Genomic DNA, 22,108 nt, shown 5'->3' on the forward strand with positions numbered 1-22,108 from the left:
AACCCTTCTTAAAGAATTTGGTGATGTAGCAAGAGAAGCTAGAAAAGTCTTTATTAAATATAAGATGCTTGGCTCTTATACCAATTTTGCTAGTACCCTTGAAAAAAAGGAAAAATATAGATTAAAGTACACTAATAAAGTTAATTGTGAAGGGGAGATTAAGACATCAATACCTTGCAAGCTCTTAGGAATGTGCGAGGCACTAGAAAAGAATTATGATTGGATTGTTCCTGAAAATTTGTTTGATGAGAATAGCAAGCCTAAGAGTAATGAAAAGGGGGCCTCTGAAACTTACATAGATAAGATACAATGCATAGTTGAGAAAACTCCAAACCCCTCTGCTAATGCTTCATCTCTCGATAATACTTGATTCACACTTTCTGCGCCTAGCTGAAAGGCGTTAAAGAAAAACGCTTATGGGAGACAACCCATTATTTTACTTCTGCACTTTTGTTTTATATTTGAGTCTTGGAAGTTGTTACTACTGTAGCAACCTATCCTAATATTTATTTTATTGCATTGTTGTGCCAAGTAAAGTCTTTGATAGTAGGGTTGATACTAGATTTGGATTACTGCGCAGAAACAGATTTCTTGCTGTCACAAAATTTAGCAGCCCCGTATGTAGGTAATTTAGAAAAATTTGCCAATTTACGTGCGTGATCCTCAGATATGTACGCAACTTTCATTCAATTTGAGCATTTTCATCTGAGCAAGTTAAGTGCCCCAGAAAAATTCGTCTTTACGGACTGTTCTGTTTTGACAGATTCTGCCTTTTATTTCGCATTGCCTGTTTTGCTATGTTTGATGGATTTCTTTGTTCCATTAACTTTCAGTAGCTTTGTACAATGTCCAGAAGTGTTAAGAATGATTATGTCACCTCTGAATATGTGAATTTTCGATTATGCACTAACCCTCTAATGAGTTTGTTTTGAGTTTGGTGTGGAGGAAGTTTTCAAGGGTCAAGAGAGGAGGATGATACAATATGATCAAGTAGAGTGAAAAGTCTAAGCTTGGGGATGCCCCGTGGTTCATCCCTGCATATTTTAAGAAGACTCAAGCATCTAATCTTGGGGATGCCCAAGGCATCCCTTCTTCATCGACAACTTATCGAGTCACCTCTAGTGAAACTATATTTTTATTCCGTCACATCTTATGTGCTTTACTTGGAGCGTCTGTATGTTTTTGTTTTTGTTTGAATAAAATCGGATCCTAGCATTCTTTGTTTGGGAGAGAGACATGCTCCGCTATTGCATATGAACACATGTGTTCTTAGCTTTACTTTTAATGTTCATGGCGAAGGTTGAAACTGCTTCGTTCATCATTATTATGGTTGGAAACAGAAAATGCTTCATGTGGTAATTGGTATAATGTCTTGAATAATTTGATACTTGGCAATTGTTGTGCTCAAATAGATCATGTTTAAGCTCTTGCATCATGTACTTTGCACCTATTAACGAAGAACTACATAGAGCTTGTTAAAATTTGGTTTGCATGATTGGTCTCTCTAGAGTCTAGATATTTTCTGGTTAAGGTGTTTGAACAACAAGGAGACAGTGTAGAGTCTTATAATGCTTGCAATATGTTCTTATGTAAGTTTTGCTGTACCGGTTCATACTTGAGTTTGCTTCAAACAACCTTGCTAGCCTAAGCCTTGTATTGAGAGGGATTTTTTCTCGAGCATCCAAATCCTTGAGCCAAAAACTATGCCATTTGTGTCCACCATACCTACCTACTACATGGTATTTCTCTGCCATTCCAAAGTAAGTTACTTGAGTGCCACCTTTAAAATTCCATTCTTTGTGTTTGCAATATATAGCTCATGGGAAAATAGCCTTAAAAACTATTGTGGTAAAGAATAGGGATTTCTATTTTCGTGCCCTCAGTTCCTTAGTTGTGCTCAGTTTTCCCCAGCTCCTTAGTTTTTCCTCAGTTTTCCCCAAGTGCTTGTTTGAAACCCGCAGAAGGCAGCTCAGACGGCAGGATTCCCGTTAAGTTGACCGCTCCGTGCTGACGTGTGGGGCCGCGTCGTGTGGGCCCGCGTCGCGTGGGGCTGGTAGAAAGGGACCGCGTGGGATAGGACGAGATAGCGTTTGGTTGCACGTGAGCAGGAGCTGGGTTTTGTCTCTCTCGGCCATTGGCATTTCCCTTTTGAGAGTACCTTTTCTGCCTCCTTCTCTCTCGCCTTTTTTCACCTAATTAGTATCAAATCTAGAGAAGCTTGCATTTCTGTCTTTCTTCAATTATTATTTGTGCCTTTTGGCCCTCGTTGTTTGCCCAATATGGCAGCAAATCTAGTAGGGAGCCCAATCTAGTACTCCATCTAGTCCATATGTATGTTTTTTTGAAACTTTCTACTGTGGGGGAGCCCCCCACAGCCTCACTTTATTAAACCCAACCAAAAAACCAAAAAGTTACAAAATATACAAAAACAAAAAACAAAGCTATGTACAAGGGAAACTAAGGAAGTGATTTAAGCCATATTGACAGAGGATCTACATCAGCATCTCTCACCCTATGCATAAGCATGGTGATGTCATGGAAAAAACCTGCCTTCCAACCTCTGAAAGTCGGCCTGATATGCTTGAAAATATAAGAGTTTCTTTGCTTCCAAATGTTCCAGCATGCCAGGATCACCACTTCAATAAAACAGGGCCCCTGGAAGATTTTCTTGGCAGCAATGAGTGAAGCCAGTGTATCTCCCGGTTGCCAAGGGATTTGCAAGTAGTTCCAAATTCTCGAGCTGTATATGCAGTTAAAAAAGAGGTGCCTCCAATCTTCATATGAATCATCATGGCATAGCACACAACTGTGATTATTAGTAACATTCCAATGTCTCCTCAATAACATGTCTTTAGTGTTTATTCTATCATGAAGAATGAGCCATGCAAAGAATTTGTGTTTCGAGGTACATTTGCTTTTCCACAACCAAGAAGAAGGAGTGTGGTTTAGCATTGGGCTAAAATGTAATCTGTATATCATATTTGGCTTATATTTCCCATTTCCTTTTTCTATCAGCCAAGTATCCTTTACTCCTTCTGTTAACTCCATATTTTCTATGAAAGTTCTCAGCTGTGTCATTTCTCCATGAGCTTGTGTGGACAAGGGGAGATGAAAACCATCTGTAAGGTCTTCCATATCACAAAAATCTTTGACTGACTGAAGCTTATCCTTTGTGAAGGAAAAAAGCCTAGGAAACCTGACAGCCATAGTTTCCCCCTTCCATTTATCATCCCAAAATAGGATTGACTCACCACTCCCAATCTTACATGTAGTGACTGCTCTGTATTGGTCCACCAAACTGAACACATCTCTCCACCAGAAAGAGCCAACAAGGACTGTGGCATGAGGAACTGCTTCAAAATAATAAGCATCTCTCACAAGTTGAACCCAGGGAGTATCATCATTGTTATAGAATTTATGGAGATATTTTAACAAAAGTGCTGCATTCTGGATTCTCAAATTGATGATGCCCAGACCACCCTTATTCTTGGGTTTGCATATCATACTCCAGGCAGCCAAAGAGTGAATCTTCTCCTTATCCTTCCTTATCCACAAGCAATGTCTCCTTGCTCTGTCTACTACATCCACCACTCCCACAGGTATTTTTAAAGAGAGCATGAAAAAAGTGGGCAGAGAGGAGAGGTCCATATGTATGTAGTTAAATCTAGAAGCAAATCTACAGGGAATGTACGATAAATTCACAAGGTCATATATTAGAATAGGGATAGATAATATAGATAATAAGCTGCATTCAGCAGCCAAACATAGTAGGGTTCGAGGTTCTTCACAGCGATACAGTACCATCATACTAACAACATAACAACGAGGGATCCCTAGCTAACAACAAAGGGATCCCAACAACAAAATGGAGGAGGCAGCAGCAGCACACGTCCGAGGACTCCGCCTACCCCATCGGCCTCTGCCTCCACTTGTTGCTCCCCTTGGGAGCCTTGGGCTTGAGCGGAGGCATGCGCCCGCCGGAGATCTCCACCCGCTGGATGCTGCGGAGGTGCATGCCGAGCGCCAAGTGCTTGGCGCGGAAGGAGTTGGGGTTCACCGACGCGCCGACCTTGGGGTTGGTGTGGCCGATGTTCTCGGCATGCGTGAGGACGCGGTTGAAGTCGGTGTCGCCGAGCCTCCTAGTGCAGAAGGGGCACCTGTAGACACCCTTGGCGACGTCGAGGTAGGAGACGTACTGGCCGACCTGCAGCCTCCGCAGCACCTGGCGAGTCTTGACGTCATGGTGCCCGTCGTCGCTGCCGACGTCGCTGCTAGACATCTGATCCATATCAAACAGGAATTTATTAGTGAATGAGTTGCAAACGTGCATGATAACAAAGTTAGGAAAAACAGAGGCAGCCTCAGTTAGAGTGGACACGATTATATGTCTACAGGGACGGTGTAAGCGAACCAAAGCTCATGCACAACAGATTTGTACACGGAAATGGTTCGCTGAACCCTCCCTGTAAAAATATGTGCCCACCGATTCATCATAGGCAAAGAAACAGATTTCAGATCTGAACTTGAACACATTCCAGATTATTTGCAAATTAAACGGTTGATATCTTTTGATTCGTGCATAAAATAACTGATTGAGATCCTATGATTACTTGCATAAATTAACCGATTGAGATCCCATTATTACTTGCATAAATTAACCGAACGGCCGAACCCCAAATCTTAAACGAAATCAAGGAGGGATCAAAGCAAAATGGAATAAAATCGGCGCAAATGTTAGCCCAATACTCATCCATCCACAGATCCATCTACACCAGCACAAATAGGGTTCAAAAAGGAATGGGGAACAAAAAAAGGAAGCAAACCGTAGTTACCTCGTTCCATGGGTCCTCTATGGAGGTGTCGTAGCGGTTCGCGGGCGGGACGTACGGCACCGGCTCGTAGGGGTCCCATCCCGGCGGGATCTGGCCGCGACCGGCGGCAGCAGCCTCCGATGCACCGGCGGAGGCGGCGGCGACGTCCGTTGAGGGGACGGTGGCGGCGTCCGTTGAGGGGACGGCGTCGAAGAGGGAGGCGTCGCGCTTGGAGCCGACGGCGCCGTGGACGATGGGATTGGCATTCTCCTTGTCCATCTCGCCGGCAGAGGAGAGGGAGAGGGAGAGGGTTTTTGCTTTGGAGAAGATGATGGGACGTGAGAGAGGCGGCGTTGCGTAGGCGAGTGAGAGTGACAGAGATAGTGGGAGGAGGCGTCTATAAAGGCAAGGGGTGGTTAATGCGACCCGCGTCCTACGCGTCCACCGCCGCACGTCTTGGACTTACGCAATGCGCCACGCGTCCACGATTGCACGTCTTCGACTTACGCACCGCGACCGGCGTCTACGCGTCAACAATTGCACGTCTTTCATTTCTCGCACCGCAACACGCGTCCTCGAGTCTAACCCTGGAAATTTAGATATACTCAGGTATAACCTCGAGCATTATACTAGCATTTTTTGTGTGCTCGGTTTTCCCCTTGAGTGCTAATACCGGCTAGTGCAATATGCTCAGTTTTACCCTCAAGTAGTTGGTCAACGGACGAGTCAACAAATGGGATTAACTAGTTAAATGAGTCATTTAATGTGCAAAAAATTCCGAAAAATAGTGGCACATACTCATGGAGTCTTTACCACAAATTGCCAGTTCTCAAAACATAGATAAGTCATAGATAAATCAAGTTTTACCACAAATTGCCACTTCTCAAAGGCCTTCTCAAATCACCTAGTAGCTATGAAGGTGCATGGTTTTCCACAATAAACCCTTCCCAAAACAGCTTTCCCCAAAACATACTTTGTCTAAATGAGGCCACAATTCTCACACTCATGTATATTTGTATTGCAAATAGTTTGAGATAGGCCAAGATGGGTTTTATTGTACAAAACACGCATTTTCCATTTTTTAAATCTCATATTTGAATCCCTTAGTCTGTTTTTTACATAGGTGCCCTTGGTTTCTTGATACTACTCAGTTTTGCCCTCTCCCTCCACAAATTCTCTCACACGTGCAACATTGCCCCGATTGGTCTAGCCCATGTCACGCGGATCGTGCCCGCCGACCGTTGATCGTATGATCTAACGGGCAGGATAACCCCTCTCTCTCTGTCGGCGGTTACCTTCCACTCTCTAAGTATGCTAAAGGGCGGTTTTCTGTATTTATTTTCACGCGCTAAAACTTATAAACTCTTTTAGGCATTACTTTTCACGCAAAAAATGATAAACCATCACCGATTTGTTGTAGCCATAAATTTTCACGCAAAAAATGATAAACCGTCACCGATTTGTTGTAGCCATTAATTTTCACAAAAATCCCAAATGATAAACCATCACCGATTTGTTGTAGCCATTAATTTTCACGCAAAAAATGATAAACCATCACCGATTTGTTGTATCCATTACTTTTCACACAAAAATTGATAGACCATTACCGATTTCTTGTAGCCATTACTATTCACGGTAAAAATGATAAACGAACCAATCTATCTATCTCTGTATTTGAGGTTTTGACCTGAAAACAAATGGGTATTATAAAGGGAAATAAAAGTTCAAAAAAATGTAAAAACGAAACAATCTACCTATCTTTGTATAGAAGATCGTCCGTATGATTTTTGAGGTCATTTAGAGAAGGTAGAAAAAATCCCTTTTGAGAAGGTCGAAAAAACCTAACTTGTTACAAAAGCTGGTTTCGAGTGAGACCTAACCAAATTTGGCATACATTATGCCATATCTATAACAACAAGGAATATCTAAAAGGGAAAGTTTCACAAAATTTGAAATTTATGGCGAAAATGATGCCATACATGATGCTTGTTTTTCGAGGTTTTGACCTGAAAATCAATTGGATATTATAAAGGGAAATAAAAAGTTCGAAAAATATAAAAACGAAACAATCTATCTATCTATGTATAGAAGATCAGCTGTATGAAATTTGAGGTCATTTAGAGGAGGTAGAATAAATCACCTTGTTAGAAAAGCTGGTTTCAGTGAGACGAAACGACATGCGTTTAAGCAAAGTGATTTTTTCGAACATCTCCAAATGATCCCAAATTTGCCATACATGATGCCATACGTGTAACAACAAGGAACCCTATCTAAAAAGTGTCAAAAAAGTTTGCCCAACCGTATAGCTCTATCAAAAAGAACCTCACCATGGCGCTAGTATAATTTTGGGCTTAGTTACAAACTTTCGTTACCTAACCTTCAACACGAAACTTGTTTCAAATCACTTTTGGCGTACAAGAAACAAATCCCTCTTTGATTCGAGCACCACAGCCTCCAAACTTTGCCGATGCCGATATCGGCATGGTCGAAACGGCTATGCTCGACGCCACTCGCTAGGTCACCATCGGGATGCACCCTCAATCCCGTCCCCTCATTCGATCACCGACACACCGGAGATACCGCCGAGGTCAATGCCGAACGTACATGCCGATGCCAATGCCGAACATGCATCCACGCCGACGTGGGCACGACCACGCCGCCCGCTATGCTCGGACGCCACGGACCACCGCGAGGTCTTTCCCTTCGCCACCACACTCTTCTAGCACCCATCTATACACGCCAGAAAGGAGAGACACTAGTTTTCTCTACATTGCTCGCGTTCGTGTCGGACATGGTCAATCAAAGTTTTGAGGTAGTCGTCGATGTCGTCGACCATTTCTTCTCTTCTTTGCATGGTTAAACGCGTCTAGTTCATATCTATCTAATGCGTCTGGTCTCGCCTCATGCAGTTCTTTGTGGACGTCGATCTCATCTCGGCACCCCACAGGCCACCTCCTCCGTGCCATCGCTGTAGAGCTCCGTTTAAAAATCTATTCCTACCCGTGTATTGCCCCTTGTATCAGCGCCATGGCCCACTTGTCATTCGATATACCGAAGCCCCACTCGTGCGTGTTTTGGTCAGGGATACAGTGATGCTTACGGTCAAACAAAGATGGATGGTCTGACGTGTCTTTGCGGGCTCTACGTGGCCCCACTAGTCAGAAGATAACGGTCAGCCGTCGGGCAACCGGTCGTTATAGCACCTGTGATGGTTTCAGACAAGCACTTGGGGAAAACTGAGGAAAAACTAAGGAGCTGGGGAAAACTGAGCACAACTAAGGAACCGAGGGCACGAAAATAGAAATCCCTAAAGAATATGTAGCTTATGTGTCTTATTTCTTATAAGTTGCTTGTTGAGCGGTAACCATGTTTCTGGGGATGCCACCAACTATTACACCTTTGTTGAATATCATGTGAGTTGCTATGCATGTTCGTCTTGTCTGAAGTAAGGGTGATTTATCATGATCAAACGGTTTGAGTATGCATATTGTTAGAGAAGAACATTGGGCCGCTAACTAAAGCCATGAATCATGGTGGAAGTTTCAGTTTGGACAATTAATCCTCAATCTCTTATGAGAATATTATCTGTTGTTGAATGCTTATGCATTAAAAGAGGAGTCCATTATATGTTGTCTATGTTGTCCTGGTATGGATGTCTAAGTTGAGAATAATCAAAAACGAGAAATCAAATGCGATCTTTCTCCTTAGACCTTTGTACAGGCGGCATAGAGGTACCCCTTTGTGATACTTGGTTGAAACATATGTTATGCAATGATAATCCATGTAAATCCAAGCTAATTAGGACAAGGTGCGAGCACTATTGGTAATCTATGCATGAGACTTGCAACTTATAGGATGTCTTATACATAACACATATGATTTATTAGTACCGTTGACAAAATTGTTTCTATGTTTTCAAAATGAAAAGCTCTAGCACAAAAATAATAATCCATGCTTCCCTCTGCGAAGGGCCTATCTTTTACTTTATGTTGAGTCACTTTACCTACTTCTTTCTATCTTAGAAGCAAACACTTGTTTCAACTGTGTGCATTGATTCTTACATGTTTACCTATTGCACCTGTTATATTACTTTGTGTTGACAATTATCCATGAGATATACATGTTGAAGTTGAAAGCAACCACTGAAACTTATATCTTCCTTTGTGTTGCTTCAAAGCTTTATGAGTTAACTCTTATGCAAGTCTTATTGATGCTTGTCTTGAAAGTACTATTCATGAAAAGTCTTTGCTATATGATTCAGTTGTTTATTCATTGTCTTTACCATTGCTTCGAATCACTTCATTCATCTCATATGCTTTACAATAGTATTGATCAAGGTTATGATAGCATGTCACTTCAGAAATTATCCTTGTTATCGTTTACCTACTCGAGGGCGAGTAGGAACTAAGCTTGGGGATGCTTGATACGTCTCAAACGTATCTATAATTTCTTATGTTCCATGCTACTTTTATGATGATACTCACATGTTTTATACACACTTTATGTCATTATTATGCATTTTCCGGCACTAACCTATTGACGAGACGCCGAAGAGCCGATTCTGTTGTTTTCTGCTGTTTTTGGTTTCAGAAATCCTACAAAGGAAATATTCTCGGAATTGGACGAAATCAACGCCCAGGGTGTTATTTTTCCACGGAGCTTCCAGAAGACCGAAGGGGATACGAAGTGGGGCCATGAGGGCCCGTACCCATAGGGCGGCGCGGCCAGCATGGGGCCCGTGCCGGCCTATGGTGTGGGGCCCCTGCGCCGCCTCCAATCCTGCCCTTCCGCCTACTTATAGCCTTCGTCGCGAAAACCCCAGTACCGAGAGCCACAATACGGAAAACCTTCCAGAGACGCCGCCGCCGCCAATCCCATCTCGGGGGATTCAGGAGATCGCCTCCGGCACCCTGCCGGAGAGGGGAATCATCTCCCGGAGGACTCTTCATCACCATGATCGCCTCCGGATTGATGTGTGAGTAGTTCACCCTTGGACTATGGGTCCATAGCGGTAGCTAGATGGTTGTCTTCTCCTCATTGTGCTATCATGTTAGATCTTGTGAGCTGCCTATCATGATCAAGATCATCTATTTGTAATGCTACATGTTGTGTTTGTTGGGATCCGATGAATATGGAATACTATGTCAAGTTGATTATCAATCTATCATATATGTGTTGTTTATGTTCTTGCATGCTCTCCGTTGCTAGTAGAGGCTCGGCCAAGTTGATACTTGTAACTCCAAGAGGGAGTATTTATGCTCGATAGTGGGTTCATGCCTCCATTGAATGCAGGACGAGTGACGGAAAGTTCTAAGGTTGTGGATGTGCTGTTGCCACTAGGGATAAAACATCAATGCTTTGTCTAAGGATATTTGTGTTGATTACATTACGCACCATACTTAATGCAATTGTCTGTTGTTTGCAACTTAATACTGGAAGGGGTGCGGATGCTAACATGAAGGTGGACTTTTTAGGCATAGATGCATGCTGGATAGCGGTCTATGTACTTTGTCGTAATGCCCTGATTTAATCTCATAGTAGTCATCGTGATATGTATGTGCATTGTTATGCCTTCTCTATTTGTCAATTGCCCAACTGTAATTTGTTCACCCAACATGCTATTTCTTATCGGAGAGACACCACTAGTGAACTGTGGACCCCGGTCCATTCTTTTACATCTAAAATACAATCTACTACAATACTTGTTCTTTACTGTTCTTCGCAAACAAACATCATCTTCCACACTATACATTTAATCCTTTGTTTACAGCAAGCCGGTGAGATTGACAACCTCACTGTTACGTTGGGGCAAAGTACTTTGATTGTGTTGTGCAGGTTCCACGTTGGCGCCGGAATCCCTGGTGTTGCGCCGCACTACACTCCGACACCAACGACCTTCACGTGATCCTTGACTCCTACTGGTTCGATAAACCTTGGTTTCTTACTGAGGGAAACTTGCTGCTATACGCATCACACCTTCCACTTGGGGTTCCCAACGGACGTGTGCTTTACGCGTATCAATGGGGGCCTTTCTTCTGTAGCAGAGGCGCATGAGAAGGCCCTCGCCGAAGCGCGCGAGGGATACGTGAAGGAGTCTTTGAGGCTGACTATCGGGAGAAGGAAGCTGATGCTGCGGCGAAGCGGGTGAAGGCGGAAGCTGCCGACCTCACCAAGGTCCTCGAGCGGAAGAGCCTGGAGCTAGAGGACGTAATCGCCGAGCACCAGGTGAAGCTTACGGCCGCGCAGCAGGACAGGGACACTGCGTGCGCGGCGGCTGCGGCGGCTGCGACGCTGCGAGAGGAGCTCGCGACGTTGAAAGGGCAGCAAGACAAGGAGCTCGCCGCAGAGAAGGAAGCATCGTCTGCCACCATCCTTGGGGTGCAACAAGAGAAGACCAGCTTCGAGGCATTCGTCCGGGAGATGTCGTGGAAACTCCTTGGTAAGCATTCTTCCCTTGTGGTTGTAGAATTGGCAGGCCTGAGCGTGGCGAGTCCGCTTGGGGATCTAGTCCCCGAGTGTGGCGAGTCCGCTTGGGGGCCCAGTCCCCAAGCGTGGCGAGTGCTGACTTTGTGTTTTCCTGGCAGGGATGTGCGACTTTGTGGAGACGGAGACCCCCCATGAGTGCTTGGAAACCGTGACGGCGCGTATCATTAAGTGTGTGGGGGACATACTGGCGCTCCAGTATCTGAGCCCGCGGGAGAGGATCCTGCGTGATGCTTCGTCGGTGTTCAAGGCCGTCTCCGACGTCCCAGCGGTGGTGGACTAGCTGCGCCGCTCCTCGTGCCGAGTGGGCATCACCATGGCTTTAAGCATGGTGCTCGCCCACTACTCGGAGGGCTTCGACGTGGAGGAGGTGTCAGCGGGCTTCCCGTCCGAGACCAGCGACTTCGACGTCGCGGAGGTGCTGTGCCTTATGGACGCAGTCCTCCCGTACGCTGATCGCGTGCTGGCGACTGCGGATCTGGAGACGCACATTACCAGCCAGATGGCGCCAGAAGATGCCAAGAAGGAGGGGTCCGGGGGACCAGAGGAATTTCCAGTCGTGCGCCTGTTCCATGCTGCCGCTAACAACGCCTTGTCGACGTACCCTGATATGGGGTGGCCCGATCTTCTCAGTAAGCAACGGTGGTGATGATGATCACGGGGTGATGGCAGCGGAGAAACACGACGATGTAGTGGATGATAACTTGTATGACGCAACGAGATCTCTCGATTGGTCCCTGTCGCCGGATGCAACAGCTCTCAACCCCGCAAGATATTCGCAACTCCACACACTTGCGCACGTAGCCGCCGACCACGAAGCGGTAAGTTGCAACCGTCTAATTCCCAATGGAACAGACAGATCACACAAGACTTAAACAGGATCTACACAATATCCAAGCAATATGGTGTAGGGAATTCAATAGTTTTGCAGAGCAAACAACTAAGAACTAGGGTTTATCTTAAACGTGGTCTAAAGCAGCTAGGGGGCGTCCCGGGCACTTATATAGGTGTCCGGGACGAGTTCTAGTCGAAAAGATACAAAAATAACCGACCCAGAATAGATCTGGTCGAGACAGACTCGGACTGGTCCGGTCTGGGATCCGGTCAACCGGGCTGTGGACCGGGCTGTCCGGTTTGTGGTCCGGTCAACCGGGCTGTGGACCGGGCGGTCCGGTCAGGGGTCCGGTCGACCGGTCGGAAACCGGAAAAACTGCGAAGTTTCCGGTCTCGCTCCGGTACGATAAATTTCCTCCGGTTGGTGGCCGGTTTACGACCGGTCGACCGGGCCAGGGACCGGGCGGTCCGGTCAGGTGGCCGGTCGGACCGGGTTCCGGACCGGCCTGGACTTCTTCTTCTCCTCTCGCGCATTCCTCCCGCTCCTCCCTCGCGCGTCCATGAGATATCTTCATGTCCGGCTCCATGTCCAGCTTCACGGCCTTCTTGATGTCCGTCTTCACGTCCAGCTGCTCCTCTCCTCGTGCGATGCATGTCTCCTCTTGATACCTGATGATACATAAGTAATAGGACTTAGGCAGTATAAAGTTCTCATCAATCAAAGTACCGTTTAGAAACAAGTTCACTTGTTGTTTAAGTAGCTTCGCACGAGCTCTTGTAATTGGTCCAATCCGAACTTCATTGGACTTGAGCTTCACGACAGGTTCATCATCATTTGCTAATGACGGAGGTAGTAGTGAGGTAGGGATGTCCTCATCATCTCCCCCCTTCAAAAGGCGTCGACCCCGACGCTCCAAGGTCTTCTCCGTCATATGGTGTCAAATCAGCAACATTGAAAGAATTACCGACACCAAACTCATCAAGCTGGAAGATCTATCGAGTATGCATTATCATTGATCTTGGCAAGCACTTTATAAGGACCGAGCACCACGAGGCTTCAACTTAGACTTCCGCAGCTTCGGGAACCTATCCTTGCGAAAATGTACCCGAGACCAAATCACCGAGGCTTGAACAACATCTCTTTGCGCTTCTTGTTCATCCTTGCAGCATTGCTCTTGCCTTTCTTCTCGATCAACTCTTTAGTCTTCTCATGGATCTTACGCACAAAATCTGCCCTCTTGGATGCCTCCATATTAACTCTCTCATGTATGGGCAAAGGCAACAAGTCAAGTGGAGTAATGGGTTTGAAACCATACACCACCTCAAAAGGACACAGCTCCGTGGTAGAATGTACCGCCCTGTTGTAAGCAAACTCCACATGCGGCAAACACTCTTCCCACTCCTTCGGGTTCTTCTTGATCATGGATCTCAACGGTTGTGACAAGGTTCGATTCACCACCTCGGTTTGACCATCGGTTTGAGGATGACAAGTAGTACTGAATAGTAGCTTTGTCCCCAGCTTTCCCCAAAGTGTCTTCCGAAGTAGCTCATGAACTTCACATCACGATCGAAACAATAGTCTTCGGGACTCCATGTAGTCGAACAATCTCCACGAAAAACAGGTTAGCAATATGCGACGCATCGTCGCTTTTGTGGCAGAGCAATAAAGTGTGACATTTTAGAAAATCTGTCCACTACCACAAATATAGAATCATGGCCTCTTTTAGTACGCGGCAAACCCAACACAAAATCCATACTTATATCCTCCCATGGTGTAGTAGGTGCCGGTAACGGAGTATACAAACCGTGAGGCTTCAGCTTGGACTTGGACTTGTTGCAAGTAATGCATCTCCTCACATATCTATCCACGTCCCGCCTCATCTTTGGCCAATAAAAGTGGTCAGCTAGCATGAGTAGCGTCTTCTCACGCCCAAAGTGACCCATCAACCCTCCAGCATGTGATTCCTGCAATAAGAGCAAACGCACAGACGATTCTGGAACACATAGTTTGTTAGCTCTAAACAAGAACCCATCATGTATGTGATATTTTTCCCATGCTTTACCAAGAGCACATAAGCGATATGGTTCAGCAAAATCATGATCGGTAGCATACAAATCACATAGTATCTCTAAACCAGGAATTTTAACATCAAGTTGAGTTAATAGCATATTCTTCCTAGATAGAGCATCGGCAACAATGTTATCTTTTCCCTTCTTATGTTTAATGATGTATGGAAAAGACTCAATGAACTCAACCCACTTAGCTAGACGCTTATGCAAAGTAGATTGGGCTTTCGGGTATTTTAAAGCTTCATGATCGGAATGTATGATAAATTCTTTTGGCCACAAATAATGTTGCCAAACCTCAAGAACTCTAATTAAAGCATACAATTCTTTATCATATATAGGATAGTTCAACTTAGCACCGAGATAATTTCTCAGAAAAATATGCAATTGGGCGACCCTCTTGCATCAACACACCACCAATTCCAATACCACTAGCATCACATTCAATCTCAAATTGCTTATTGAAATCGGGAAGTGCAAGCAACGGTGCGAGAAGTTAACAATCGTTTCAGTTCATCAAAAGCATGATCTTGGGCAACGCCCCACTCAAAGACAACACCCTTTTTAGTCAATTCATTCAAAGGTGCAGCAATAGTAGAAAAATTGGGCACAAAACGGCGATAAAACCCAGCTAGACCATGAAAACTTCTAACTTGACTCACATTCATGGGAGTAGGCCAATTTTGAATAGCTTCAATTTTAGACACATCTACTTCTACTCCATGCTTAGAGACAACATAACCCAGAAATATGACCTTATCTTTGCAAAATGTGCACTTCTCAAGATTACCATAGAGTTGATTATCACGCAACACTTGCAAAACATGTCGAATATGTATAATATGATCAGATTCATTGCGGCTGTAGATTAATATGTCATCAAAATATACAACCACAAATTTGCCAATAAATTCACGCAAAACATGGTTCATTAATCTCATGAAAGTGCTAGGTGCATTAGTTAACCCAAAAGGCATTACTAACCACTCATATAAACCAAATTTTGTTTTAAAGGCGGTTTTCCACTCATCCCCTTCTTTCATCCTAATTTGATGATAACCACTACGCAAATCAATTTTAGAGAACACAGCGACACCACTCAATTCATCTAGCATATCCTCTAAACGGGGAATAGGATGACGATATCGAATAGTAATGTTGTTTATAGCTCTACAATCTACGCACATACGCCAAGTACCATCTTTCTGAGGAACTAGAATAACGGGAACAGCACAAGGACTAAGGCTTATGCGGATATAACCTTTGTCGAGTAGCGCTTGTACTTGCTTCCGTATCTCCTTCGTCTCTTCGGGATTAGTGCGATATGGCGCCCTATTGGGCAGCGATGCTCCGGGAATCAAGTCAATTTGATGCTCAATACCTCGCAATGGTGGTAGTCCTGCGGGTACCTCCTCCGGAAACACGTCGCCGAATTCCTGCAAAACACTAGAAACACCAAGAGGAAGAGGGGTCATGTCGTTAGAAACCAAAACCGTACCCACGTACAAAAGCACAAGAGGCATGGCCGTAGGATCCTCACTAAATTCTCTCATGTCTTCTTTGGTGGCTAATGAGACTAAGGAATTCACTCTCTCACTTTTCGTTATATCACTCACGACATTACAATACTCTCGCCTATCTAGAGGTGCATCCTCCAAATTCACTTCAATCTTCTGACGAGACTCATTGACAATCTGTTGTGGTGACATAGGCTGTAAGTTAATTTTCTTGCCCTTGTACTCCAAGTGATATGTATTGGCGCGGCCATTGTGTTGCACGGAACGGTCATAGAGCCAAGGCCGACCCAATAAGAGGTGACAAACCGTCATAGGAACCACATCAAAATCAATGCAATCCTTATACGGTCCAATCTCAAACTCAACACGCACCATATGGTTTACCTTCATCTCACCACTTGTCGCTCAACCACTTGAATATAATATGGATGCGGGTGCGGTAGGTACTTCAACTTCAGCTTGGTACATAACTCCTTGCTTGCTAAATTGCGGCAACTCCCACCATCAATAATGACCTTGCAAGCCTTGTCAGGACCAACCAAAGCTTTGGTTTGGAACAAATTGCAGCGCCGAGTAGATGCACTAGGCAACACATTAAGAGCACGCTGCGACACAACAATGGTACGAGCATCAGAAGGATATGCATCTTCACCATCAGTGTCATAGTCATCATCGTCTGGAGCATTTGGATCAACATCATCTCCAGTCTCATACTCATTGTCCTCATTGATAAACATGACTTTGCGGTTAGGACAATCTCTCTTGAAGTGACCCTTGCCACCACATGTATGGCAAAACATATCGCGGTTGCGCGTTGTAGACACACTAGAACCACTCATACTTGCCGCAGATTCGGACTTCTTTGCATTAGATACATTGGAGACCGGTTTGCTAGGCGGAGTAGAGTAAGGAACGGAGCGCGTCGACGGTGCCGGCGCCGTAGAGGGCGCGCGGGGTGTAAAACGCCCAGCTCCCGTAGCACGTCCTTTAACCTTTGCTTCTTCAGCCAAGTGTGATTCAGCTTCTCTTGCATGATGTAACAATTGATTCATATCGGTGTAGGTGTAATGACGAACAATGCCTTTAACATCATACTTCAATCCATTGAGAAAACGCTGCATTGTCATCTCTAGAGACTCACGGACACGACCACGCTGCATAAGCATCTCCATCTCCATGTAGTACTCATCAACAGTCTTCACACCTTGCCTCAATAGTGTTAGCTTATTAAATATATTCCGCATGTAATTTGTAGGCACAAAACGAGAAGTCATAACCTCCTTCATAGCACGCCATGTACGGATAGGTTGTGCACCATCTTCGTCGCGGTTACGAATCAAAGAATCCCACCAACGTAATGCATAACCATCAAATTCAGAAGAAGCAAGCTTGATCTTCTTATCTTCGAGTAGTTGGGATGTAAGCTCCATAACTTCTCAATCTTGAGCTCCCAAGTGAGATATTCTTCAACATCAGCTCCCCCTTCAAACTTGGGTATGGAAAACTTGGGCTTACCCAATCCATCTTCTTCATCTTGCCCACGACCATTACGGCCAAGTGGAGCCCGACCACGCGGACGATGACCATGAGGCGCACCACGAGCATTGTGTGCGTCATCTTCAAGCTCAGGATCTTCATCATCGTCTTGTTGTTGTTGTATAGTCAAATTCTCAATAGTAAGGCGCATATCGTCAAGAGTGCGCTGTATATCGGTCATTTGATCAGCCAATCCAGTGACGGTGATATTAGTAGCATCCGGCGTACTGTTTGATCTCGTCAAGCTGTATCTTTAAGCTCATCATCCTTAGTGCGGAATTCACGTCGCATCTCGTTACGAAGAGCTTCATACTCCCTCCATGTGACGATATCTGCCGAATTCTTGTTTTCCTGGTTAACAATCTTATTATCACTAGCGAGACATGATTAGTAGGTTAGTGCACTAAATCAAAAATATATGGTGGTACTCTCACAACTCACTCAAAGCTGATAAGAAAAGGAAATCTTACCGTTCCAAAGTAAATTAGTGTTGCTTACCACTTGTAGTAACAACTAGTGCACGGATGTAGCGAAGCGAATATCAAGGGTATAAGAACAATCACACGACAAAGCAGGATATATGTGGGGCTGTAGGTAGGCTACCTATTTGCACCAATAACAAGCTCTAGCGTCGACCGTAGACAACCAAAGATACTCACACAAGGCGATATAATGGGGCAATGCAACTATATGTGGGAAAGGTTGCAATGCACTAGAGAGACGCTAGCAAAGCTCAATGAGACAGGCACAAGATTGCTCAACTACGGGTGCAGTAAAGAAACTTAGGCCTTCACTTGATTCAACTAGCACAACACTTTTTTTTTTTTTTTTCTTTTTGTATAACACACGCAGCTATGTAGCTCTTTTTGCTTTTTTTTTTTTTTTATTTTTTTGACTCAACTCCTTGATAACACGGCCAACAAGATATGCAAAGCACCAAAACCCTAATGAGCAGCCTGTCGAGCGGTAAAACTAGTCTCTTCTGGGGAAGTTCCTAGTCACGTATATCGATAGGCTGTGTCTATGGTTGGGAACAAGCACACTGTACGCTATGTGGACTCGGAGTAACAAAACTGACACACTATAATAAACTAGACACAAGATGATAGGGAAACGCAAACCCTAACAATTCTACTAGAAGAAAGATAAAGATACGCAAAAACAACTACAAAAAGCAACTAAAACTCGAAATTAGTGCAATCTAAGGCTATGGCAAACCCTAACCCTAATTTTTTTTATGGCTTTTTCTGGATAGGAAAACACTCTTCTCAGCTATGGGGTGGATTGTGGATGGCTTACCGAGGAAAACTGGAAATCTGATACCAAGATGATATGGGGTGGCCCGATCTTCTCAGTAAGCAACGGTGGTGATGATGATCACGGGGTGATGGCAGCGGAGAAACACGACGATGTAGTGGATGATAACTTGTATGACGCAACGAGATCTCTCGATTGGTCCCTGTCGCCAGATGCAACAGCTCTCAACCACTGCAAGATATTCGCAACTCCACACACTTGCGCACGTAGCCGCCGACCACGAAGCGGTAAGTTGCAACCGTCTAATTCCCAATGGAACAGCGAGATCACACAAGACTTAAACGGGATCTACACAATATCCAAGCAATATGGTGTAGGGAATTCAATAGTTTTGCGAGCAAACAACTAAGAACTAGGGTTTATCTTAAACGTGGTCTAAAGCAGCTAGGGGGCGTCCTGGGCACTTATATAGGTGTCGGGACGAGTTACTGGTCGAAAAGATACAAAAATAACCGACCCAGAATAGATCTGGTCGAGACAGACTCGGACTGGTCCGGTCTGGGATCCGGTCAACCGGGCTGTGGACCGGGCTGTCCGGTTTGTGGTCCGGTCAACCGGGCTGTGGACCGGGCGGTCCGGTCGGGGGTCCGGTCGACCGGTCGGAAACCGGGAAAACTGCGAAGTTTCCGGTCTCGCTCCGGTACGATAAATTTCCTCCGGTTGGTGGCCGGTTTACGACCGGTCGGCCGGGCCGGGGACCGGGCGGTCCGGTCGGGTGGCCGGTTAGACCGGGTTACGGACCGGCCTGGACTTCTTCTTCTCCTCTCGCGCATTCCTCCCGCTCCTCCCTCGCGCGTCCATGAGATATCTTCATGTCCAGCTCCATGTCCGGCTTCACGGCCTTCTTGATGTCCGTCTTCACGTCCAGCTGCTCCTCTCCTCGTGCGATGCATGTCTCCTCTTGATACCTGATGATACATAAGTAATAGGACTTAGGCAGTATAAAGTTCTCATCAATCAAAGTACCGTTTAGAAACAAGTTCACCTGTTGTTTAAGTAGCTTCGCACGAGCTCTTGTAATTGGTCCAATCCGAACTTCATTGGACTTGAGCTTCACAGCAGGTTCATCATCATTTGCTAATGACGGAGGTAGTAGTGAGGTAGGGATGTCCTCATCATACCCGGTCGTCAAGTATACGCCCAAGTTCCTCCATTGAGATGAGGGTGCAGAGCCGGTGGTTGACCCTAAGGCTGGGGGGTAGATTCGTTTGTGGGTGGGATGCCCCCTTCCGACCTGTAATAAAACATTTTGTTCCCACGAGTCTGAAGGTGTGACTCGTGGGTCTTTTGATTAGTGACAAGGTTATGTATAGAACTGGCTGACTTTTTTGATAAATGTGAGTTTGGATATCCTTTGTTTGTGAAATTGTTTCGTGGTGGGCCTACTCGCCATGGCCCGAGGGCCAGACGCTTGGCGACCCCGATGAAGGCTATCGACAAGACTATTTTGCTGGTCGAGCTAGGCATCCCCAGTCGCAGTACGTAGTCTTATAGTGCGAATAGCAGCCTCCAGGGTAGGGGAGTTTGGCATTTGTTGACGCTGTGTGTTGTAGCGTGCCACTCGTCGTGGCCCAGTGGGCCAGTCGCATGGCGACTCCAAAGGGGCTCTTGTTTTTGGCGTTTTTTCCTTGGCGAGCCGCGGGTCCGTTTTGCCGAGTCCCAGGTCGAAGTACTTAGCCTTTTCAAGTCACCTGCCTAAGGTAGAGGAGGGCGATTGCATGCTGTATGACATAGCATTATACGGTTGCTAGGGCCCGGAGGGCTGGTCGAGCGAGCGACCCTGTTGTGAGATCCAGTCGCCGTTTTCGCTTGACGGCGTAAGTAGCGGGGGTGGGCCAATCCTGGTATTGCGACTGGCTTTCCCACCGCGCCCTTGTTAGCCGAGCTACTTGGCTGTTCGTGGAGTGCTCTATCAGCAGCAGCAAGCGAAAGTCCCCCGGAAACGACGACTTGGGAGATATGTTCACGGGTTGCGCGGTTGCGATTCGGTCGGCGAATGCGAATGGATTGAATGATATCTTTATTGATATTCTGATATTGCTTACATGGAGACTAGGTGTAAAACCGGTGGAGGAGATTGACGTTCCAAGAGCGTTCGACCTCCCTGGTGAGTGGCTCGCCATTGTCGTCCTTGCGGATGTCCGTGAGATAATAGGCATCGTTGCCGAGTACGCGGCTGATGGCGAATGGCCCTTCCCATGGAGGACATAGTTTGTGCATGCCTTTATTGTCCTGTATTAGCCGAAGGACAAGGTCACCTTCTTGGAAGGAGCGACTTCGGACGCGGCGACTATGGTAGCGCCGGAGACCCTGCTGGTATATGGCCGTTCTGGAGAGCGCGAGGTCTCGTTCTTCATCGAGGAGATCGACGCCGCCTGGGCGAGCGCACTCGTTTTCTTCTTCGACGTAGTTGGCAACTCCTGGAGAGTCGTGGTCGATGTCGGTGGGCATGACGGTTTCGACGCCGTACACTAGGAAGAAGGGTGTGTAGTCGGTCGACCTGTTCGGGGTTGTGCGAATACACCAAAGTACGGATGGAAGTTCTTCCGCCCAGCACCCGGCCGCGCGTTCCAGAGGTACCTCAAGCCGTGGCTTGATTCCGTGGAGGATGCTCTGGTTCGCTCTTTCTGCTTGGCCATTCGACTCGGGGTGTGCGACTAAGGCGAGGTCGAGCCGGATTCCTTTTTCTTCGTAGAAGTCGGCCATCTCTCCTTTGGCGAAGTTCGTGCCGTTGTCGGTGATTATGCTATGCGGGTATCCATAGCAATAGATCAATTCCCGCAAGAACTTGTTGGCAGTTTTTCCGTCGCACTTCTTGATGGGTTTTGCTTCTACCCACTTTGTGAACTTGTCGACGGCGACGAGGAGGTGGGTGTACCCGTCGGGGGCTGTTTTGAACTTCCCCACCATATCCATGCCCCACACGGTGAATGGCTAGGTAAGGGGAATGGTCTTCAGTTCCGAGCCCGGCATGTGCGACTGGCTCGTGTATTTTTGGCATCCAATGCACGCGCGAACGAGCTCGACTGCGTCGACGTATGCTGTTGGCCAGCAAAAGCCGTGTCGGAAGGCTTTGGCCACTATCGAGCGTGCGCCCGCGTGGTGGCCGCAGTCCCCCGCGTGGATGTCTCGTAGGATCTTGCGACCTTCTTCAGCGGTGACGCACCGCTGAAACACTCCAGAGACGCTGCGCTTATAAAGCTCGTTGTTGATGATGGTGAAGGACTTGCAGCGGCGCACGAGCATGCGTGCCTCTGTCTCGTCCATTGGCAGGACCTGGCGCTCGAGGTAGTTCATATGGTTCCGTCCAGTCTCCAGCGTCGGAGACGACTGCGACTAGTACGGAGTCGGGTGCAGGTGGCACGGCGATGTCGATCTCCCGGGGTACTCGCACCGATGAGTGGGTGAGGATGTTGAGGAAGACGCCTGGCGGGGGTGGCAGTCGCTTGGAACCAAGCTTGGCCAATGCGTCTGCTTCTTCATTCTTGCGCCTGTCGACCCATTCGACGATGTAGCCAGAAAAACTGGCGCCAGCCTGGTCCA

This window comes from Lolium rigidum, chromosome 4 (assembly GCF_022539505.1).
Source record: "Lolium rigidum isolate FL_2022 chromosome 4, APGP_CSIRO_Lrig_0.1, whole genome shotgun sequence".
NCBI classification, from domain to species: Eukaryota; Viridiplantae; Streptophyta; class Magnoliopsida; order Poales; family Poaceae; genus Lolium; species Lolium rigidum.